The 20,333-nt window shown below is 41.0% G+C and overlaps 1 protein-coding gene across 1 annotated transcript in view; it reads right to left on the bottom strand.

The window, feature by feature from the left end:
• Window positions 1-19,731, bottom strand: part of LOC128659941 (oocyte zinc finger protein XlCOF6-like) — a 75,058-nt gene extending 55,327 nt beyond the window's left edge. Inside the window, exon 1 of the mRNA XM_053713531.1 lies at window positions 19,684-19,731. The gene's annotated coding sequence lies outside the window, so the exon portion shown is untranslated. The remainder of the gene's footprint in view (window positions 1-19,683) is intronic.
• Between the last annotated feature and the right edge of the window lie 602 nt (window positions 19,732-20,333).

Below are 20,333 nucleotides of genomic sequence, written 5' to 3'. Positions count from 1 at the left end.
ATTTCTCTAAAGAATTTGTGGTACAGACAGATGCATCTGATGTAGGCTTGGGAGCAGTACTTTCTCAAGTGTATGGGGGAGAAGAGTACCCAGTTATGTACTTAAAGGGACACTGAACACAATTTTTTTATTTTGTGATTCAGATAGAGCATGCAATTTTAAACAACTTTCTAATTTATTCTTATCAATTTTTCTTCGTTCTCTTGCTTTCTTTATTTGAAAAAACATAATATATCGAGTCCACAGATTCATCCATTACTTGTGGGATATTCTCCTTCCCTACAGGAAGTGGCAAAGAGAGCACCCACAACAGAGCTGTCTATATGGCTCCCCCCCTTAGCTCCACCCCCCCAGTCATTCGACTGAAGGCTAGGAAGAAAAAGGAGAAACTATAGGGTGCAGTGGTGACTGAAAGTTTTAAAAATAAAAATATATATGCCTGTCTTAAAAAAACAGAACGGGCCTTGGACTCGATACATCAAAAGAGAAATAAATTTATCAGGTAAGCATAAATTATGTTTTCTCTTGTAAGATGTATCGAGTCCACGGATTCATCCATTACTTGTGGGATACCAATACCAAAGCTTTAGGACACGGATGAAGGGAGGGACAAGACAGGGACCTTAAACAGAAGGCACCACTGCTTGTAAAACCTTTCTCCCAAAAATAGCCTCCGAAGAACAAAAGTATCGAATTTGGAAAATTTGGAAAAAGTATGAAGCGAAGACCAAGTCGCCGCCTTACAAAAGTGTCATTTTTAAAAGCCCATGTGGAAGCCACAGCTCTAGTAGAATGAGCAGTAATTCTTTCAGGAGGCTGCTGTCCAGCAGTCTCATAGGCCAAACGGATGATGCTTTTCAGCCAAAAGGAAAGAGAGATAGCTGTAGCCCTTTGACCTCTCCGTTTACCAGAATAAACAACAAACAATGAAGATGTCTGACGGAAATCTTTAGTTGCTTGTAAGTAGAACTTTAAAGCACGAACCACATCAAGATTGTGCAACAGACTTCTTTGATGAAGGATTAGGACACAGAGAAGGAACAACAATCTCTTGATTGATATTCTTATTAGAAACAACCTTAGGAAGAAACCCAGGTTTGATACGCAAAACCACCTTATCTGCATGAAAAACAAGGTAAGGGGAATCACATTGTAAAGCAGATAGCTCAGAAACTCTTCGAGCCGAAGAGATAGCTACTAAAAATAAAAATTTTCCAAGATAGAAGCTTAATATCTATGGAATGCATAGGTTCAAAAGGAACCCCTTGAAGAACTTAAAGAACTAAGTTTAAGCTCCATGGCGGAGCAACAGGTTTAAATACAGGCTTGATTCTGACCAAAGCCTAACTAAATGCTTGAACGTCTGGGACATCAGCCAGGCGTTTGTTTAGTAAAATAGACAAAGCAGATATTTGTCCCTTTAGGGAACTAGCTAATAATCCCTTCTCCAAACCTTTTTGGAGAAAAGACAATATTCTAGGAATCCTAATCTTACTCCACGAGTAACCTTTGGATTCACACCAATAAAGATATTTGCGCCAAATCTTATGATAGATCTTCCTGGTGACAGGCTTTCTAGCCTGAATCAGGGTATCAATGACTGACTCAGAGAAACCACGCTTTGATAAAATCAGGCGTTCAATCTCCAAGCAGTCAGACGCAGAGAAATTAGATTTGGATGCGTGAACGGACCTTGGATTAGAAGGTCCCGCCTTATTGGCAGAGTCCACGGTGGAACCGAGGACATGTCCACTAGGTCTGCATACCAAGTCCTGCGTGGCCACGCAGGTGCTATCAGAATCACAGAAGCTCTCTCCTGCTTGATTCTGGCAACCAGACGTGGGAGGAGAGGAAATGGTGGAAATACATGAGCCAGATTGAAGGACCAAGGCACTGCTAGAGCATCTATCAGTACCGCCTTGGGATCCCGAGACCTGGACCCGTAACAAGGAAGTTTGGCATTCTGACGGGACGCCATCAGATCCAATTCTGGTGTGCCCCATAGCTGAATCAGCTGGGCAAATACCTCCGGATAGAGTTCCCACTCCCCCGGATGAAAAGTCTGACGACTTAGGAAATCCGCCTCCCAGTTCTCTACTCCTGGGATGTGGATTGCTGAGAGATGGCAAGAGTGATCCTCTGCCCATCGGATTATTTTGGTTACCTCCATCATCGCTAGAGAACTCCTTGTTCCTCCTTGATGATTGATATAAGCTACAGTCATGATGTTGTCTGACTGAAACCTGATGAATTTGGCCGCAGCAAGCTGAGGCCACGCCTGAAGCGCATTGAATATCGCTCTCAGTTCTAGAATGTTTATCGGAAGAAGAGATTCCTCCCGAGACCATAAGCCCTGAGCTTTCAGGGAGTTCCAGACTGCACCCCAGCCTAGCAGGCTGGCATCTGTCGTTATAATGATCCACTCTGGCCTGCGGAAATACATTCCCTGAGACAGGTGGTCCTGAGACAACCACCAGAGAAGAGAATCTTTGGTCTCCTGGTCCAGATGCAGTTGAGGAGATAAATCTGCATAATCCCCATTCCACTGTTTGAGCATGCTTAGTTGCAGTGGTCTGAGGTGTAGGCGGGCAAAAGGAACTATGTCCATTGCCGCTACCATGAGTCCGATTACCTCCATACACTGAGCCACTGATGGCCGAAGAATGGAATGAAGAGCTTGGCAAGTGGTTAAGAGTTTTGATTTTCTGACCTCCGTCAGAAATATTTTTATTTCTACCGAGTCTATCAGAGTTCCTAGGAAGGAAACTCTTGTTTGAGGGAAGAGAGAACTCTTTTTTAAGTTCACCTTGCACCCGTGAGATCTCAGAAAAGACAGCACAATGTCTGTGTGAGATTTGGCTAGCTGGAAAGTCGACGCCTGAATTAAGATGTCGTCCAGATAAGGCGCCACTGCTATGCCCCGTGGTCGTAGGACCGCCAGAAGGGACCCTAGCACCTTTCTGAAAATTCTGGGAGCCGTGGCCAACCCGAAGGGCCACAAACTGGTAATGCCTGTTTAGAAAGGCGAATCTGAGAAATTGATGATGATCTCTGTGAATAGGGATGTGTAGATATGCATCCTTTAAGTCCACAGTAGTCATATATTGACCCTCCTGGATCAGAGGTAGAATAGTCTGAATAGTCTCCATCTTGAATTATGGAACTTTGAGGAATTTGTTTAGAATTTTGAGATCCAAGATTGGTCTGAAAGTTCCCTCTTTCTTGGGAACCACAAACAGGTTTCAGTAAAACCCTAGCCCCTGTTCCTCTTTTGGGACAGGGCGGATCACCCCCATGGTATGTAGGTCTTCTACACAGCGTAAGAACGCCTCTCTCTTTGTCTGGTGTGCAGACAATCGAGAAATGTGAAATCTCCCCCTTGGAAGGGAGTCTTTGAATTCCAGAAGATATCCCTGGGACACAATTTCTAAAGCCCAGGGATCGTGAACATCTCTTGCCCAAGCCTGAGCGAAGAGAGAGAGTCTGCCCCCCACTAGATCCAGTCCCGGATCGGGGGCTACCCCTTCATGCTGTCTTAGAGGCAGCTGCAGGCTTCTTGGCTTGTTTACCCTTGTTCCAAGCCTGGTTAGGTCTCCAGACTGACTTGGATTGGGCAAAATTTCCCTCTTGCTTTGCAGTAGAGGCAGCTGAAGCGGGACCACTCTTAAAGTTCCGAAAGGAATGAAAATTATTTTGTTTGGTCCTCATCTTATTTGATCAATCCTGAGGAAGGGCATGACCTTTCCCTCCAGTGATGTCTGAAATAATGTCTTTCAGCTCAGGCCCGAATAGGGTCCTTCCTTTGAAAGGGATGTTCAAAAGTCTAGATTTAGATGACACATCAGCAGACCAGGACTTAAGCCATAACGCCCTGCGTGCTAAAATGGCAAAACCTGAATTCTTTGCCGCTAATTTAGCCAGTTGAAAAGCGACATCTGTAATAAAAGAATTAGCCAACTTAAGGGCCTTAATTCTGTCCATAATCTCCTCTAATCGAGTCTCCATCTGAAGAGCCTCTTCTAGAGCCTCAAACCAGAAAGTAGCTGCAGTAGTTACAGGAACAATGCATGCAATAGGTTGGAGAGAAAATCCTTGATGAACAAAAATTTTCTTCAGGAGACCCTCTAATTTTTTATCCATAGGATCTTTGAAAGCACAACTGTCTTCGATAGGTATAGTTGTATGCTTAGACAGAGTAGAAATAGCTCCCTCCACCTTAGGAACTGTCTGCCACGAGTCCCGCATGGTGTCAGATATGGGAAACATTTTCTTAAAAACAGGAGGGGGAGAGAACGGAATACCTGGTCTATCCCACTCCTTAGCAATAATATTCACAATCCTCTTAGGGACTGGAAAAACATCAGTGTAAACAGGAACCTCTAAGTATTAATCCATTTTACACAATTTCTCTGGGACCACTATAGGGTCACAATCATCTAGAGTTGCTAATACCTCCCTAAGCAATAAGCGGAGGTGTTCAAGCTTAAATTTAAAGGCCGTCATATCAGAATCTGTCTGAGGAAGCGTCTTTCCTGAATCAGAAATTTCTCCCTCAGATAACAAATCCCTCACCCCTTCAGAGTATTGTGAGGGCATATCAGATACGGCTACTAAAGCGTGAGACAGCTCAGCATTTTTCCTTAACCCAGAGCTGTCCCGCTTTCCTTGTAAACCAGGCAGTTTGGATAAAACCTCTGTGAGGGTTGTATTCATAACTGTGGCCATGTCTTGTAAAGTAAATGAATTCGATGCACTAGAGGTACTTGGCGTCACTTGTGCGGGCGTTACTGGTTGTGACACTTGGGGAGAGCTAGATGGCAAACCCTCATTTACTTCAGACTGAGAATCATCTATTGCTCTATTTTTAAGTGCTAATATATGTTCTTTATAATTTATAGACATATCAGTACAATTGGGACACATTCTAAGAGGGGTTTCCACAATGGCTTCCAAACATATTGAACAAGGATTTTCCTTGGTGTCAGACATGTTAAACAGGCTAGCAATGTAACAAGCAAGCTTGGAAAACAATGAAATCAAAGTAAATAACACTTAGAAATAAGACGGTACTGTGCCTTTAAGAGAAAAAAAGCTGCATAAGTTCTGCAAAACAGTGTAAAAAAGCAGTAAACTTAACGAAATTTTTATAGTAGTATCTTACAGCCTTAGTGACTTTGCACAGCTATGCAAATAAACAATTAACACCTTAATGGCAAAACCAGATTGAGAAAACGTCAAAACCGGTAAAAAAAGACTTACAGCACCTTGCCACAGCTCTGCTGTGGCGCCTACCTGCCCTTCAGAACGATTTGTGGGGGAAAAAAACTCATTTACAGCCCTCAAACACAGCAGGAACCACTGGAGAAGCAGTTGGATGTCTCAAAGGAAAAGAAACTGCGCAACTAAGGCGCGAAAATAGGCCCCTCCCACCTCACTCGATGTTTTGAGGCCTAGTAAAAAAACACCTGAGTGTCTCTTAATTAACCATGTGGGTTAAAAAACCCTAAAACAAGCCACAATGACCCCTTCAGTCCCTTCAAAAAAACGTTATAATTGCAACATTTACTGAACAAACAAAAACGTTTTTTCCTAACAGTGTCACCAGTAACTAATGAGTCCTTCAAGCAAGCTGAAATTCCTATTGCAAGTGTCTGAATACAGCTTACCCTTCCCTCATGGGGGAAGCCTTTTCTAGAATTAACACAGTCTATCTAGAAAAATATAGACTGAACATACCTCATATGCAGCTTAGCATGCAAACCGTTCCCCCAACTGACGTTTTCCTGTACTCTTCAGCCCTTGTGAGAACAGCAGTGGATCTTAGTTACAAAGTGCTAAGATCATAATCCTCCTTGCAGAAATCTTCATCCATTTTCTGCCAGAGAGTAAATAGTACACACCGGTACCATTTAAAATAACAAACTTTTGCTTGAGAAATAAAAAACTAACATTTTTGTCACCACACTCGCTCTGCCCTTCCTAGTGTCTTAGAGTAGGCAAAGAGAATGACTGGGGGGGGGTGGAGCTAAGGGGGGAGCTATATAGACAGCTCTGCTGTGGGTGCTCTCTTTGCCACTTCCTGTAGGGAAGGAGAATATCCCACAAGTAATGGATGAATCCGTGGACTCGATACATCTTACAAAAGAAAGAAGGCATCTAAGCTATTTTTTGGTTCAGAACCATGGAAAGCACTTGTTTATTGGTAGGTGAATTTACCCACCAATCAGCAAGAACACCACAGTGTGTTCACCAAAAATGGGCCGGCATTTAAACTTACATTCTTGCATTTCAAATAAAGATATCAAAGGAATGAAAAGAATTTGATAATAGGAGTAAATTAGAAAGTTGCTTAAAATTGCATGCTCTATCTGAATCACGATAGAAAAAAATTGGGTTCAGTGCCCCTTTAACCCCTTAATGACCACAGCACTTTTCCATTTTCTGTCCGTTTGGGACCAAGGCTATTTTTACATTTTTGCGGTGTTTGTGTTTAGCTGTAATTTTCCTCTTACTCATTTACTGTACCCACACATATTATATACCGTTTTTCTCGCCATTAAATGGACTTTCTAAAGATACCATTATTTTCATCATATCTTTATAATTTACTATAAAAAAATTATAAAATATGAGGAAAAATTGAAAAAAAATACACTTTTTCTAACTTTGACCTCCAAAATCTGTTACATATCTACAACCACCAAAATACACCTATGCTAAATAGTTTCTAAATTTTGTCATGAGTTTAGAAATACCCAATGTTTACATGTTCTTTGCTTTTTTTGCAAGTTATAGGGCCATAAATACAAATAGCACTTTGCTATTTCCAAACCATTTATTTTTTTCTCAAAATTAGCACTAGTTACATTAGAACACCGATATCTTTCAGGAATCCCTGAATAGCCATTGACATGTATATATTTTTTTTTTAGTAGACAACCCAAAGTATTGATCTAGGCCCATTTTGGTATATTTCATGCCACCATTTCACCGCCAAATGCGATCAAATAAAAAAAATTGTTCACTTTTTCACAAACTTGAGGTTTCTCACTGAAATTATTTACAAACAGCTTGTGCAATTATGGCACAAATGGTTGTAAATTCTTCTCTGGGATCCCCTTTGTTCAGAAATAGCAGACTTATATGGCTTTGGTGTTGCTTTTTGGTAATTAGAATGCCACTAAATGTCACTGCGCACCACACGTGTATTATGCCCAGCAGTGAAGGGGTTAATTAGGGAGCATGTAGGGAGCTTTTTGGGGTAATTTTAGCTTTAGTGTAGTGTAGTAGACAACCCCAAGTATTGATCTAGGCCCATTTTGGTATATTTCATGCCACCATTTCACCGCCAAATGCGATCAAATAAAAAAAAAACGTTAAATTTTTCACAATTTTAGGTTTCTCACTGAAATCATTTACAAACAGCTTGTGCAGTTACGGCACAAATGGTTGTAAATGCTTCTCTGGGATCCCCTTTGTTCAGAAATAGCAGACATATATGGCTTTGGCGTTGCTTTTTGGTATTTAGAAGGCCGCTAAATGCCGCTGCGCATCACACGTGTATTACGGCTAGCAGTGAAGGGGTTAATTAGGTAGCTTGTAGGGAGCTTGCAGGGTTAATATCACATTTAGTGTAGAGCTCAGCCACCCACCTGAAACATCAGACCCCCTGATCCCTCCCAAACAGCTCTCTTCCCTCCCCCACAATTGTCCCCGCCATCTTAAGTACTGGCAGAAAGTCTGCCAGTACTAAAATAAAAGCTATATTTTTTTTTTTTTTTTTTTTTTTTAAAAAGCATATTTACATATGCTGCTGTGTACTATCCCCCCCAAACAGCTCTATAACCCTCCCACTCTAACTTAATCTGCGCCATCTTGGGTACTGGCAGCTGTCTGCCAGTACCCAGTTTAGAAGAAAACATGTTTTTTTTTTTGTTTTTTTATTAAAATTTTCTGTAGTGTAGCTTCCCCCCACACAAAACCAACCCCCCACCCCTCCACGATCTCTTTTGTGCTTTTGCACAAACAAAATTTGGGCATTTTTTCCTAAAAATATTTTCCATAGTGTAGCGGTTCTCACTCGCTCCCACCCCGTGCACGCGCCCGCCCGCCAACCTCCGTGCACGCGCCCGCGCACGCCCCCTAACGGTCCCGCCTCCGATCCCGCCCCCCTTGATGTCACAGGGCACACCGATGGCCGCCCACCCGCCTCCCAAGTCGGCTCCCACCCAGCTCCCACCCACCAACGATACCGGCCATCGATGTCCGGTGCAGAGAGGGCCACAGAGTGTCTCTCTCTGCATCGGATGGCCATGTAAGGTTATTGCAGGATGCCTCCATATCGAGGCATCACTGCAATAACCGGAAAGCAGCTGGAAGCGAGCAGGATCGCTTCCAGCTGCTTTCCACACCGAGGACGTGCAGGGTACGTCCTCAGGCGTTAACTGCCTTTTTTTGAGGACGTACCCTGCACGTCCTCGGTCATTAAGGGGTTAAGTAGAAAAATGAATTCCCATGAACAACGGTACTCTGTAGTAGAGAAAGAATGTTTAGCCATCAAATGGGCTTTAGAAACTTTAAGATATTACCTGCTTGGGAGGAAATTTAAACTAATTACTGACCATGCTCTGTTAACATGGATGAGGCAAAATAAGGAGAACAATGCCAGAGTGACCAGGTGGTTCCTTAGTCTGCAACATTTTAATTATACTATAGAGCATAGGGCTGGTAAAGAACAAGGGAACGCATATGGTCTTTCTCGAGTTCATTGTTTGTGGTCTTAGGCCGCTCACCCCAATAGGTCTGAGCTGGGGGGGGGGAGAATATGTGACAGAGAACAGGGAATTGTGAGTGATCAGGTGTATATTTCTCCCACTATTTTGAAATGTGTATTCAGTTTTTAAACCCCAGGGAAATGTGTTGTATAAAATGTGGCTAGGAATTAAACTACTGGGGGATATTTATCAAGTCGTCAAACAAAAATATGCCAGAATTCCGCAGCGTAATTGTGGCGAGCCTGATTCAACCTAGTTATCAAAGCCTACAGACCGGCAAAAGTTGAATTTTGTGACGTAATATACGATCCGACGGTCTCAGTCCGACACAGATCGATGCTTACGTCAATACAGATGTTCCGAATACAAATTCGGCACTATATGACAACTTTTGCTAGTTATCAAATTTCTAATAGGTACGCTCGCCACTATTCCGGCCCAGCGTACCTGGTTTTCAATCTGTCACCCTGGAGGCCGCGAATTTCATAGGAATCAATGAGAGTCTGAAAGCAGCGAAAGCTTATGTTCGATGCTGTCAGATATCCCATTGATTTTTATGGTAGAAAACCAGTAAAGTTTACACCTAACACCCTAACATATACCCCGAGTCCTAACACCCCTAATCTGCCATCCCAACATCGCCGCCACCAAAATAAAATATATTAACCCCTTTCTCGCCGCAACTTAATAAATGTATTGACCCCACTTGGGAATCTTATATTAAGCGAGACAACCCATAACCTAGCTAATCCATCACTATAGTATTTAGATATAGCTTTGATCCTGACGGCTGGATGCGTCATGAACTGAATTAGGCATTGGAGCAAACCCCTATACTCTCTTTCCTCCTCTACTCTCCTCTCATAAACTCTTTTCCTTCTCTTTTTCTTCTTACCCTCATAGATACTTCATATTATATGTAAATAGACAAAAAAGGGTATTTTTATATATTCTATGTTTTTGGAAAAATTGTACTGACTTTGTTGTTTCATAAAGGAGCTGCGTCTCCCAACTATATTGTAAATCATTCTTTACTTTTTCAAATAAAGTCTGTATTTAAAAATAAAAAAATAAAATATAAAAATAAATGTATTAACCCCTATCCTGCTGCTCCCGGAGCCTACCGCAACTAAATAAAGTTATTAACCCCCTATCCTGCCGCTCCCGGAGCCCACCGCAACTGTAATAAAAGTATTAACCCCTAAACCCCTGGCCTCCCACATCACTACCACTTACCAAAACTATTAACCCCTAAATCGCCAGTCCCCACATCGCCATAAACTAAATTAAGCTATTAACCCCTAAACCTAACAACCCACTAACTTTACATTAAAACTACCTCATCCCTATCTTAAAATAATTTAAAACTTACCTTTAGAATTAAAATAAACTATATTAAACTATTAATTAACCTACCCTAACTATTATACTAAAATTACATTAAACTATATTAAAACTATTAATTAACCTACCCTAACTAAAATTACATTAAACTAACAATTAAATTAACTATTTTACATATTTAAAAACCTACCCATACACAAATTATTTAAATCTACAATTAAAAATTACTAAATTACAAACAAAAAAAAACTAAGTTACAAAAAAATAAAAAACCACAGTTTCAAAAATAAAAAAGAATTACACCTAATCTAATAGCCCTATCAAAATGAAAGACCCCCCAAAATAAAAAAAAAAACCCTAGCCTACACTAAACTGCCAATAGCCCTTAAAAGGGCCTTTTGCGGGACATTGCCCCACTAACACTAACCCCCGAAGATCCACTTACAGTTTGTGAAGACCGGACATCCATCCTCATCCAGCCGGGAGAAGTCTTCATCAACACACATACACAGTCACACACACACAAATATAAACACTCATACACAGTCACACACACACACAAATATAAACACACATACACAGTCACACTCACACACAAATATAAACACACATACACAGTCACACTCACACACAAATATAAACACTCATACACAGTCACACACACAAATATAAACACTCATACACAGTCACACACACAAATATAAACACACATACACAGTCACACACACACAAATATAAACACACATACACAGTCACACACACACACACACATATAAACACTCATACAGTCACACACACACACACATATAAACACTCATACACAGTCACACACACACACATATAAACACTCATACACAGTCACACACACAAATATAAACACACATACACAGTCACACACACACACACACATATAAACACTCATACAGTCACACACACATATAAACACTCATACACAGTCACACACACACACAAATATAAACACACATACACAGTAACACACACACAAATATAAACACACATACACAGTCACACACACATAAAGATAAACACACATACACAGTCACACACACATAAAGATAAACACACATACACAGTCACACACACATAAAGATAAACACACATACACAGTCACACACACATAAAGATAAACACACATACACAGTCACACACACATAAAGATAAACACACATACACAGTCACACACACATAAAGATAAACACACATACACAGTCACACACACATAAAGATATAGTTTATATACCCTGTATATAGTTTAACATACCCTGATTCAGTAAGTGATGTGAACTTATGTTAGTAAGAGCTCAAACTGAGCTAGGCTTTTGTTTGTAGTATTAAGTGTGTTAAATTGCTATAAACACAGATTGCTGTTATCTGCACTTGGATTGTGAAAATAAAACTGACTGTTTAAATTTATCAAGGCTGTGTCATTTATACCCTAGAAGAGGACCGTGCTATTTCCTTTAAATCAGGCACCAGGAGTGGGTGCTGGATTACAATATAAACACACGTAATATATACACACATACACATATACAAAGATACACATATGTACAAAAACACATGTACATATACACACATGCTTACACAAATATAAACACACATACACAGTCACACACGCACAAATATAAACACATACATAGTCACACACACACAAATATAAACACACATACACAGTCACACTCACACACAAATATAAACACACATACACAGTCACACACACAAATATAAACACACATACACAGTCACACACACAAATATAAACACACATACACAGTCACACACACACAAATATAAACACTCATACACAGTCACACACACACACAAATATAAACACACATACACAGTCACACACAAATATAAACACACATACACAGTCACACTCACACACAAATATAAACACTCATACACAGTCACACACACACACAAATATAAACACTCATACACAGTCACACACACAAATATAAACACTCATACACAGTCACACACACAAATATAAACACACATACACAGTCACACACACACACACACACACATAAACACTCATACAGTCACACACACACACATATAAACACTCATACACAGTCACACACACACACATATAAACACACATACACAGTCACACACACACAAATATAAACACACATACACAGTCACACACACACAAATATAAACACACATACACAGTCACACACACACACATATAAACACTCATACAGTCACACACACATATAAACACTCATACAGTCACACACACATATAAACACTCATACAGTCACACACACATATAAACACTCATACACAGTCACACACACACACAAATATAAACACACATACACAGTAACACACACACAAATATAAACACTCATACACAGTCACACTCACATAAAGATAAACACACATACACAGTCACACACACATAAAGATAAACACACATACACAGTCACACACACATAAAGATAAACACACATACACAGTCACACACACATAAAGATAAACACACATACACAGTCACACACACATAAAGATAAACACACATACACAGTCACACACACATAAAGATAAACACACATACACAGTCACACACACATAAAGATAAACACACATACACAGTCACACACACATAAAGATAAACACACATACACAGTCACACACACATAAAGATAAACACACATACACAGTCACACACACATAAAGATAAACACACATACACAGTCACACACACATAAAGATAAACACACATACACAGTCACACACACATAAAGATAAACACACATACACAGTCACACACACATAAAGATAAACACACATACACAGTCACACACACATACACAGTCACACACACATAAAGATAAACACACATACACAGTCACACACACATAAAGATAAACACACATACACAGTCACACACACACAAAGATAAACACACATACACAATCACACACGCACAAATATAAACACACACGCACAGTCACACACACAAATATAAACAAACACACACAAATATAAACACATATACACAATCACACACACAAGTTACATTACAATTACACTGCTCCCTTTACAATGACAGCTCAACCCTCCTCAGCAGAGCCATCCCAATTCCACTAAACTAATGAAGTAGAATCCCAGGCATCCAACTTTGGCTTAGATAATGAATGGAGCGCAAATTTGCGCTTTTATGAGTAATACCAGCATACGCAAATGACAAATTAGGTGCAATGCGAACGCAACCTCCCTTTCACATTGCCTGGAAGCCTTGCGCTCACGAGAGCGAGATTCCATAGGCTCCAATGGGAGCCTTGTTCTGATGCCATGAGACACAGCAAAGAACCTAGCGCAGTGCAGGGGGTAATTTCTGCATTGTTGTAAAAAAATATATGTATATGAATATTTATGTGTTTTTGTATATACATATACTGTATGTATATATATATATATATATATATATATATATATATATATATATATATATATATATATATATATACACATACACAGTATCTCACAAGAGTGAGTACACCTCTCACATTTTTGTAAATATTTTATTATATCTTTTTCATGTGACAACACTGAAGAAATGACACTTTGCTACAATGTAAAGTAGTGAGTGTACAGCCTGTATAACAGTGTAAATTTGCTGTCCCCTCAAAATAACTCAACACACAACCATTAATGTCTAAACCGTTGGCAACAAAAGTGAGTACACCCCTAAGTGGAAATGTCCAAATTGGGCCCAATTAGCCATTTTCCCTTCCCTGGTGTCATGTGACTAGTTAGTGTTACAAGGTCTCAGGTGTAAATGGGGTCACACACACACAAATATAAACATTTTCCCTTCCCTGGTGTCATGTGACTAGTTAGTGTTACAAGGTATCAGATGTGAATGGGGTCACACACACACACAAATATAAACATTTTCCCTTCCCTGGTGTCATGTGACTAGTTAGTGTTACAAGGTATCAGATGTGAATGGGGTCACACACATACAAATATAAACATTTTCCCTTCCCTGGTGTCATGTGACTAGTTAGTGTTACAAGGTCTCAGGTGTGAATGGGGTCACACACACACAAATATAAACATTTTCCCTTCCCTGGTGTCATGTGACTAGTTAGTGTTACAAGGTCTCAGGTGTGAATGGGGTCACACACACACACAAATATAAACATTTTCCCTTCCCTGGTGTCATGTGACTAGTTAGTGTTACAAGGTCTCAGGTGTGAATGGGGTCACACACACACAAATATAAACATTTTCCCTTCCCTGGTGTCATGTGACTAGTTAGTGTTACAAGGTCTCAGGTGTAAATGGGGTCACACACACACAAATATAAACATTTTCCCTTCCCTGGTGTCATGTGACTAGTTAGTGTTACAAGGTATCAGATGTGAATGGGGTCACACACACACACAAATATAAACATTTTCCCTTCCCTGGTGTCATGTGACTAGTTAGTGTTACAAGGTATCAGATGTGAATGGGGTCACACACATACAAATATAAACATTTTCCCTTCCCTGGTGTCATGTGACTAGTTAGTGTTACAAGGTCTCAGGTGTGAATGGGGTCACACACACACAAATATAAACATTTTCCCTTCCCTGGTGTCATGTGACTAGTTAGTGTTACAAGGTCTCAGGTGTGAATGGGGTCACACACACACACAAATATAAACATTTTCCCTTCCCTGGTGTCATGTGACTAGTTAGTGTTACAAGGTCTCAGGTGTGAATGGGGTCACACACACACAAATATAAACATTTTCCCTTCCCTGGTGTCATGTGACTAGTTAGTGTTACAAGGTCTCAGGTGTGAATGGGGTCACACACACACAAATATAAACATTTTCCCTTCCCTGGTGTCATGTGACTAGTTAGTGTTACAAGGTCTCAGGTGTGAATGGGGTCACACACACACACAAATATAAACATTTTCCCTTCCCTGGTGTCATGTGACTAGTTAGTGTTACAAGGTCTCAGGTGTGAATGGGGTCACACACACACATATAAACACACATACAGATAAACATTTTCCCTTCCCTGGTGTCATGTGACTAGTTAGTGTTACAAGGTCTCAGGTGTGAATGGGGAGCAGGTGTGTTAAATTTGGTGTTATCACTCTCACACTCTCTCATATTGGTCACTAGAAGTTCAACATGGCACCTCATGGCAAAGAACTCTCTGAGGATCTGAAAAAAAGAATTGTTGCTCTACATAAAGATGGCCTAGGCTATAAGAAGATTGCCAAGACCCTGAAACTGAGCTGCAGCACGGTGGGCAAGACCATACAGCGGTTTCACAGGACAGGTTCCACTCAGAACAGGCCTTGCCATGGTCGACCAAAGAAGTTGAGTGTACATGCTCAGTGTGATATCCTGATGTTGTCTTTGGGAAATAGATGTATGAGTGCTGCCAACATTGGTCTGTCAGTGCTCAGACCATACGCCGCACACTGAATAAAATTGGTCTGCATGGCTGTCGTCCCAGAAGGAAGCCTCTTCTAAAGATGATGCACAAGAAAGCCCACAAACAGTTTGCTGAAGACAAGCAGACTGAGAACATGGATTACTGGAACCATGTCCTGTGGTCCGATCAGACCAAGATAAACTTATTTGTTTCAGATGGTGTCAAGCGTGTGTGGCGGCAACCAGGTGAGGAGTATAAAGACAAGTGTGTCTTGCCTAAGTCAAGCATGGTGGTGGGAGTGTCATGGTCTGGGTCTGCATGAGTGCTGCCGGCACTGGGAGCTACAGTTCATTGAGGGCACCATGAATGACAACATGTACTGTGACATACTGAAGCAGAGCATGATCACCTCCCTTCTGAGACTGGGCCGGAGGGCAGTTTTCCAACATGATAACGACCCCAAACACACCTCCAAGAAGACCACTACCTTGCTAAAGAAGCTGAGGGTAAAGGTGATGGACTGGCCAAGCATGTCTCCAGACCTAAACCCTATTGAGCATCTTTAGGGCATTTCCTGAAATGGAAGGTGGGGGAGCGCAAGGTCTGTAATATCCACCAGCTCCTTGATGTCATCATGGAGCGGAAGAGGACTCCAGTGGCAACCTGTGAAGCTCTGTTGAACTTCATGCCCAAGAGGGTTAAGGCAGTGCTGGAAAATAATGGTTGACACACAAAATATTGACACTTTGGGCCCAATTTGGATATTTTCACTTAGGGGTGTACTCACTTTTGTTGCCAACGGTTTAGACATTAATGGCTGTATGTTGAGTTATTTTGAGGGGACAGCAAATGTACACTGTTATACAGGCTGTACACTCACTTCTTTACATTGTAGCAAAGTGTCATTTCTTCAGTGTTGTCACATGAAAAGAAATAATAAAATATTTACAAAAATGTGAGGGGTGTACTCACTGTATATTGTATAATATATATATATATATATATATGTATACATACATACAGGTAGCCCTCAGTTTACGCCGGGGTTAGGTTCCAGAAGGAATGGTTGTAAATAGAAACCGTTGTAAATTGAAACCCAGTTTATAATGTAAGTCAATGGGAAGTGAGGGAGTTAGGTTCCAGGCCCCTCTAAAAATTGACATAAGTAACACCTAAAACATTATTTTTAAAGCTTTGAAATGAAGACTTTAAATGCTAAACAACATTATAAACAGAATAAAATATTCACACAACAGATTGTATCATCAAACTAAGTTTAATGAACAAAAACATTTTTTTACTTGCATTTGTCTGCAAACAGTTCTCTGCATTGTTAGCATGTTAGATAATATTGGGTCTGCAGCTATTCTATGCATTTCAATCTGGACTTATTAATAGGCAGTTAGGCACCCTCAAGAAGCTGGGCAGGAAGATAATAGGGAAGTGGCTACTAGATCTTGTTGCTCGATAGCTCAGGTCTGTTCTGTGTACATGGATTAATTTCAGTCTGCTAAGCTTGCATATCTTTGCTGCAACACAAGCGGACAGCTCCACCTACTGGCTATTTTAATAAATGCACTGATTCTCAATACTTTTCAATAGCAGTTACATGACTGTAAAAAAGGGCATTATTCTGATGAAACGGCGCAAATTGAACCATCGTAAAAGAGAGAGAGAGAGAGAGAGAGAGAGAGAGAGAGAGAATACAGATGAGAATGTATAGACAAACAACCATTTTTTATTGATCAGGCAGGGTATTTCTAGACTTTTCTGCAGAGATTTCAAATAAAAGATGGGAAGTGAGGGAGATAGGTTCCAGGCCCCTCTCAAAATTGTCATAAGTAACACCTAATGCATTATTTTTAAAGCTTTGAAATGAAGACTTTAAATGCTAAACAGCATTATAAACCTAATAAAATAATCACACAACACAGACTTCACTTGCATTTTTCTGCAAACAGTTCTTTCTATGCATTCCAATCTGGACTGATTTATAGACAGGAAGATCTTGTTACTTTGAAATCTGCTCGATAGCTCAGGTCTAGTTAAACTGAATAATTTCAGCTTGCTTGGCTTTGCTGCAACACAAGCGGACAGCTCCACCTAGTGGCTATTTTAATAAATGCACTGCTTCTCAATGCTTTTCAATAGCAGTCACATGACTGGAAAAAAAGGTTGTTATTCTGAAACAGTGTAAATTGAACCGTTGTAAAACGAGGGCCACCTGTACTGACAACAGAGAGCAGCACAGTGTGTATTAACCCTTACTAGCACAGGGAGCAGCACAGTGTGTATTAACCCTTCACTAGCACAGGGAGCAGCACAGTGTGTATTGACCCTTCACTAGCACAGAGAGCAGCACAGTGTGTATTGACCCTTCACTAGCACAGAGAGCAGCACAGTGTGTATTGACCCTTCACTAGCACAGAGAGCAGCACAGTGTGTATTAACCCTTCACTAGCACAGAGAGCAGCACAGTGTATTAACCCTTCACTAGCACAGAGAGCAGCACAGTGTGTATTTCCCCTTCACTAGCACAGAGAGCAGCAGTGTATTAACCCTTCACTAGCACAGGGAGCAGCACAGTGTGTATTAACCCTTCACTAGCACAGAGAGCAGCACAGTGTGTATTAACCCTTCACTAGCACAGAGAGCAGCACAGTGTGTATTAACCCTTCACTAGCACAGCGCTGCACAGTGTGTATTAACCCTTCACTAGCACAGCGCTGCACAGTGTGTATTAACCCTTCACTAGCACAGCGCTGCACAGTGTGTATTAACCCTTCACTAGCACAGCGCTGCACAGTATTAACCCTTCACTAGCACAGCGCTGCACAGTGTGTATTAACCCTTCACTAGCACAGCGCTGCAGTGTGTATTAACCCCTTACTAGCACAGGGAGCAGCACAGTGTGTATTAACTCTTCACTAACACAGAGAGCTACACAGTGTGTATTAACCCCTTACTAGCACAGGGAGCAGCACAGTGTGTATTAACCCTTCACTAGCACAGAGCTGCACAGTGTGTATTAACTCTTCACTAACACAGAGAGCTGCAGTGTGTATTAACCCTTCACTAGCACAGAGAGCTGCACAGTGTGTATTAACCCTTCACTAGCAGAGAGCTGCACAGTATGTATTAACCCCTTCACTAGCACAGAGAGCAGCACAGTGTGTATTAACCCTTCACTAGCACAGAGAGCTGCACAGTGTGTATTAACCCTTCACTAGCACAGAGAGCAGCACAGTGTGTATTAACCCTTCACTAGCACAGAGAGCAGCACAGTGTGTATTAACCCTTCACTAGCACAGAGAGCAGCACAGTGTGTATTAACCCTTCACTAGCACATAGAGCAGCACAGTGTGTATTAACCCTTCACTAGCACATAGAGCTGCACAGTATGTATTAACCCTTCACTAGCACAGAGAGCTGCACAGTATGTATTAACCCTTCACTAGCACAGAGAGCTGCACAGTGTGTATTAACCCTTCACTAGCACAGAGAGCAGCCCAGCTTGAATTAACTCTTCAACATCATAAATAGCAGCACAGTGTGTATTAACCCTTCACTAGCACAAAGAGCAGCAGTGTGCATTAACCCTTCACTAGCACAGAGAGCAGCACAGTGTTTATTAACCTACTTCCCTGGCACAGAGAGCAGCCCAGTGTGAATTAACCCCTTAACTAGCACAGAGCTGTGCAGCTTGTATTAGCCCCTTCACTAGCACAAAGAGCAGTAGTGTGCATTAACCCTTCACTAGCACAAAAATCTGCTACTATGTATTAACCCCCTTCACTAGTTTAGATATCTGACCAATGTTATTAACCCTAGACTAGCACAGAGAGCTGCACAGTGTGCATTAACCCTTCACTAGCACAGAGAGCTGCACAGTCTGTATTAACCCTTCACTAGCACAGAGAGCTGCACAATGTGTATTAACCCTTCACTAGCACAGAGATCAGCACAGTGTGTATTAAACCTTCACTAACACAAAGAGTTAAACAGCACTTATTATCCCATTACCTAGCACAAGCAGATGAATAACATGCATTAAAAGAACAACATTTATAAACTTTTTAAGCAGAATAGAAAGTCACTAAACGTTTTATCACACAATACACACAGCCTGACTCACTCACCGAGCTACGGTAGCAGCTAGATTCCGGCCTCTAAAGGACACTCTGACATCACAGCAGTCACGTGACTGCAGTGATCACATGGTACAGAGAGCCAGTAGGAAGCAGAAGGGCGGCAGACTCAAATCAATAGGAGGAGGACATTTCTTGCTTTCCTTCTGCTGCTGTGAGCTTGGTCAGGAGTTGTTATCCGGGCTAATGATGGATATGGAAGAAACACTAATGTGATAAAGGAGTGAGAAGAATTTGTGTTTTCATGAAGCAAGAAGCTGGGATCCTGATTAGAGGCTGCTTTATACAGAAAGCCAGGGATTTGTACATTGTCTTTTTTTCAACTCTGAATAATGGGAACCTCATCTGTGCCTAGGATTTGTGTTAGAAACAGGAAGAACTGGTTGTGGTAAAATATTACACATGGGGCCCAACATTTTCTTTTATTCTTTATTTTCTAGGAGAGAAGCTGCTATCTGGGACTGCAGATGAGCAATGGGAAAGCACTAAGATAAATAAAACTGCACTTGGTGTCTTGTTTATGTTTGTGTGGGTATCAGTCATTACATAATTAGTGACATTCAGCTATGTTTGTGTGGGTATCAGTCAGTACATAATTAGTGACATTCAGCTATGTTTGTGTGAGGTATCAGTCAGTACAT

The sequence above is a fragment of the Bombina bombina genome, chromosome 5 (genome assembly GCF_027579735.1).
Source record: "Bombina bombina isolate aBomBom1 chromosome 5, aBomBom1.pri, whole genome shotgun sequence".
NCBI lineage: Eukaryota > Metazoa > Chordata > Amphibia > Anura > Bombinatoridae > Bombina > Bombina bombina.
The sequence above is the reverse complement of the archived record's forward strand: the minus strand, read 5'-3'. Positions and strand labels throughout refer to the sequence as shown.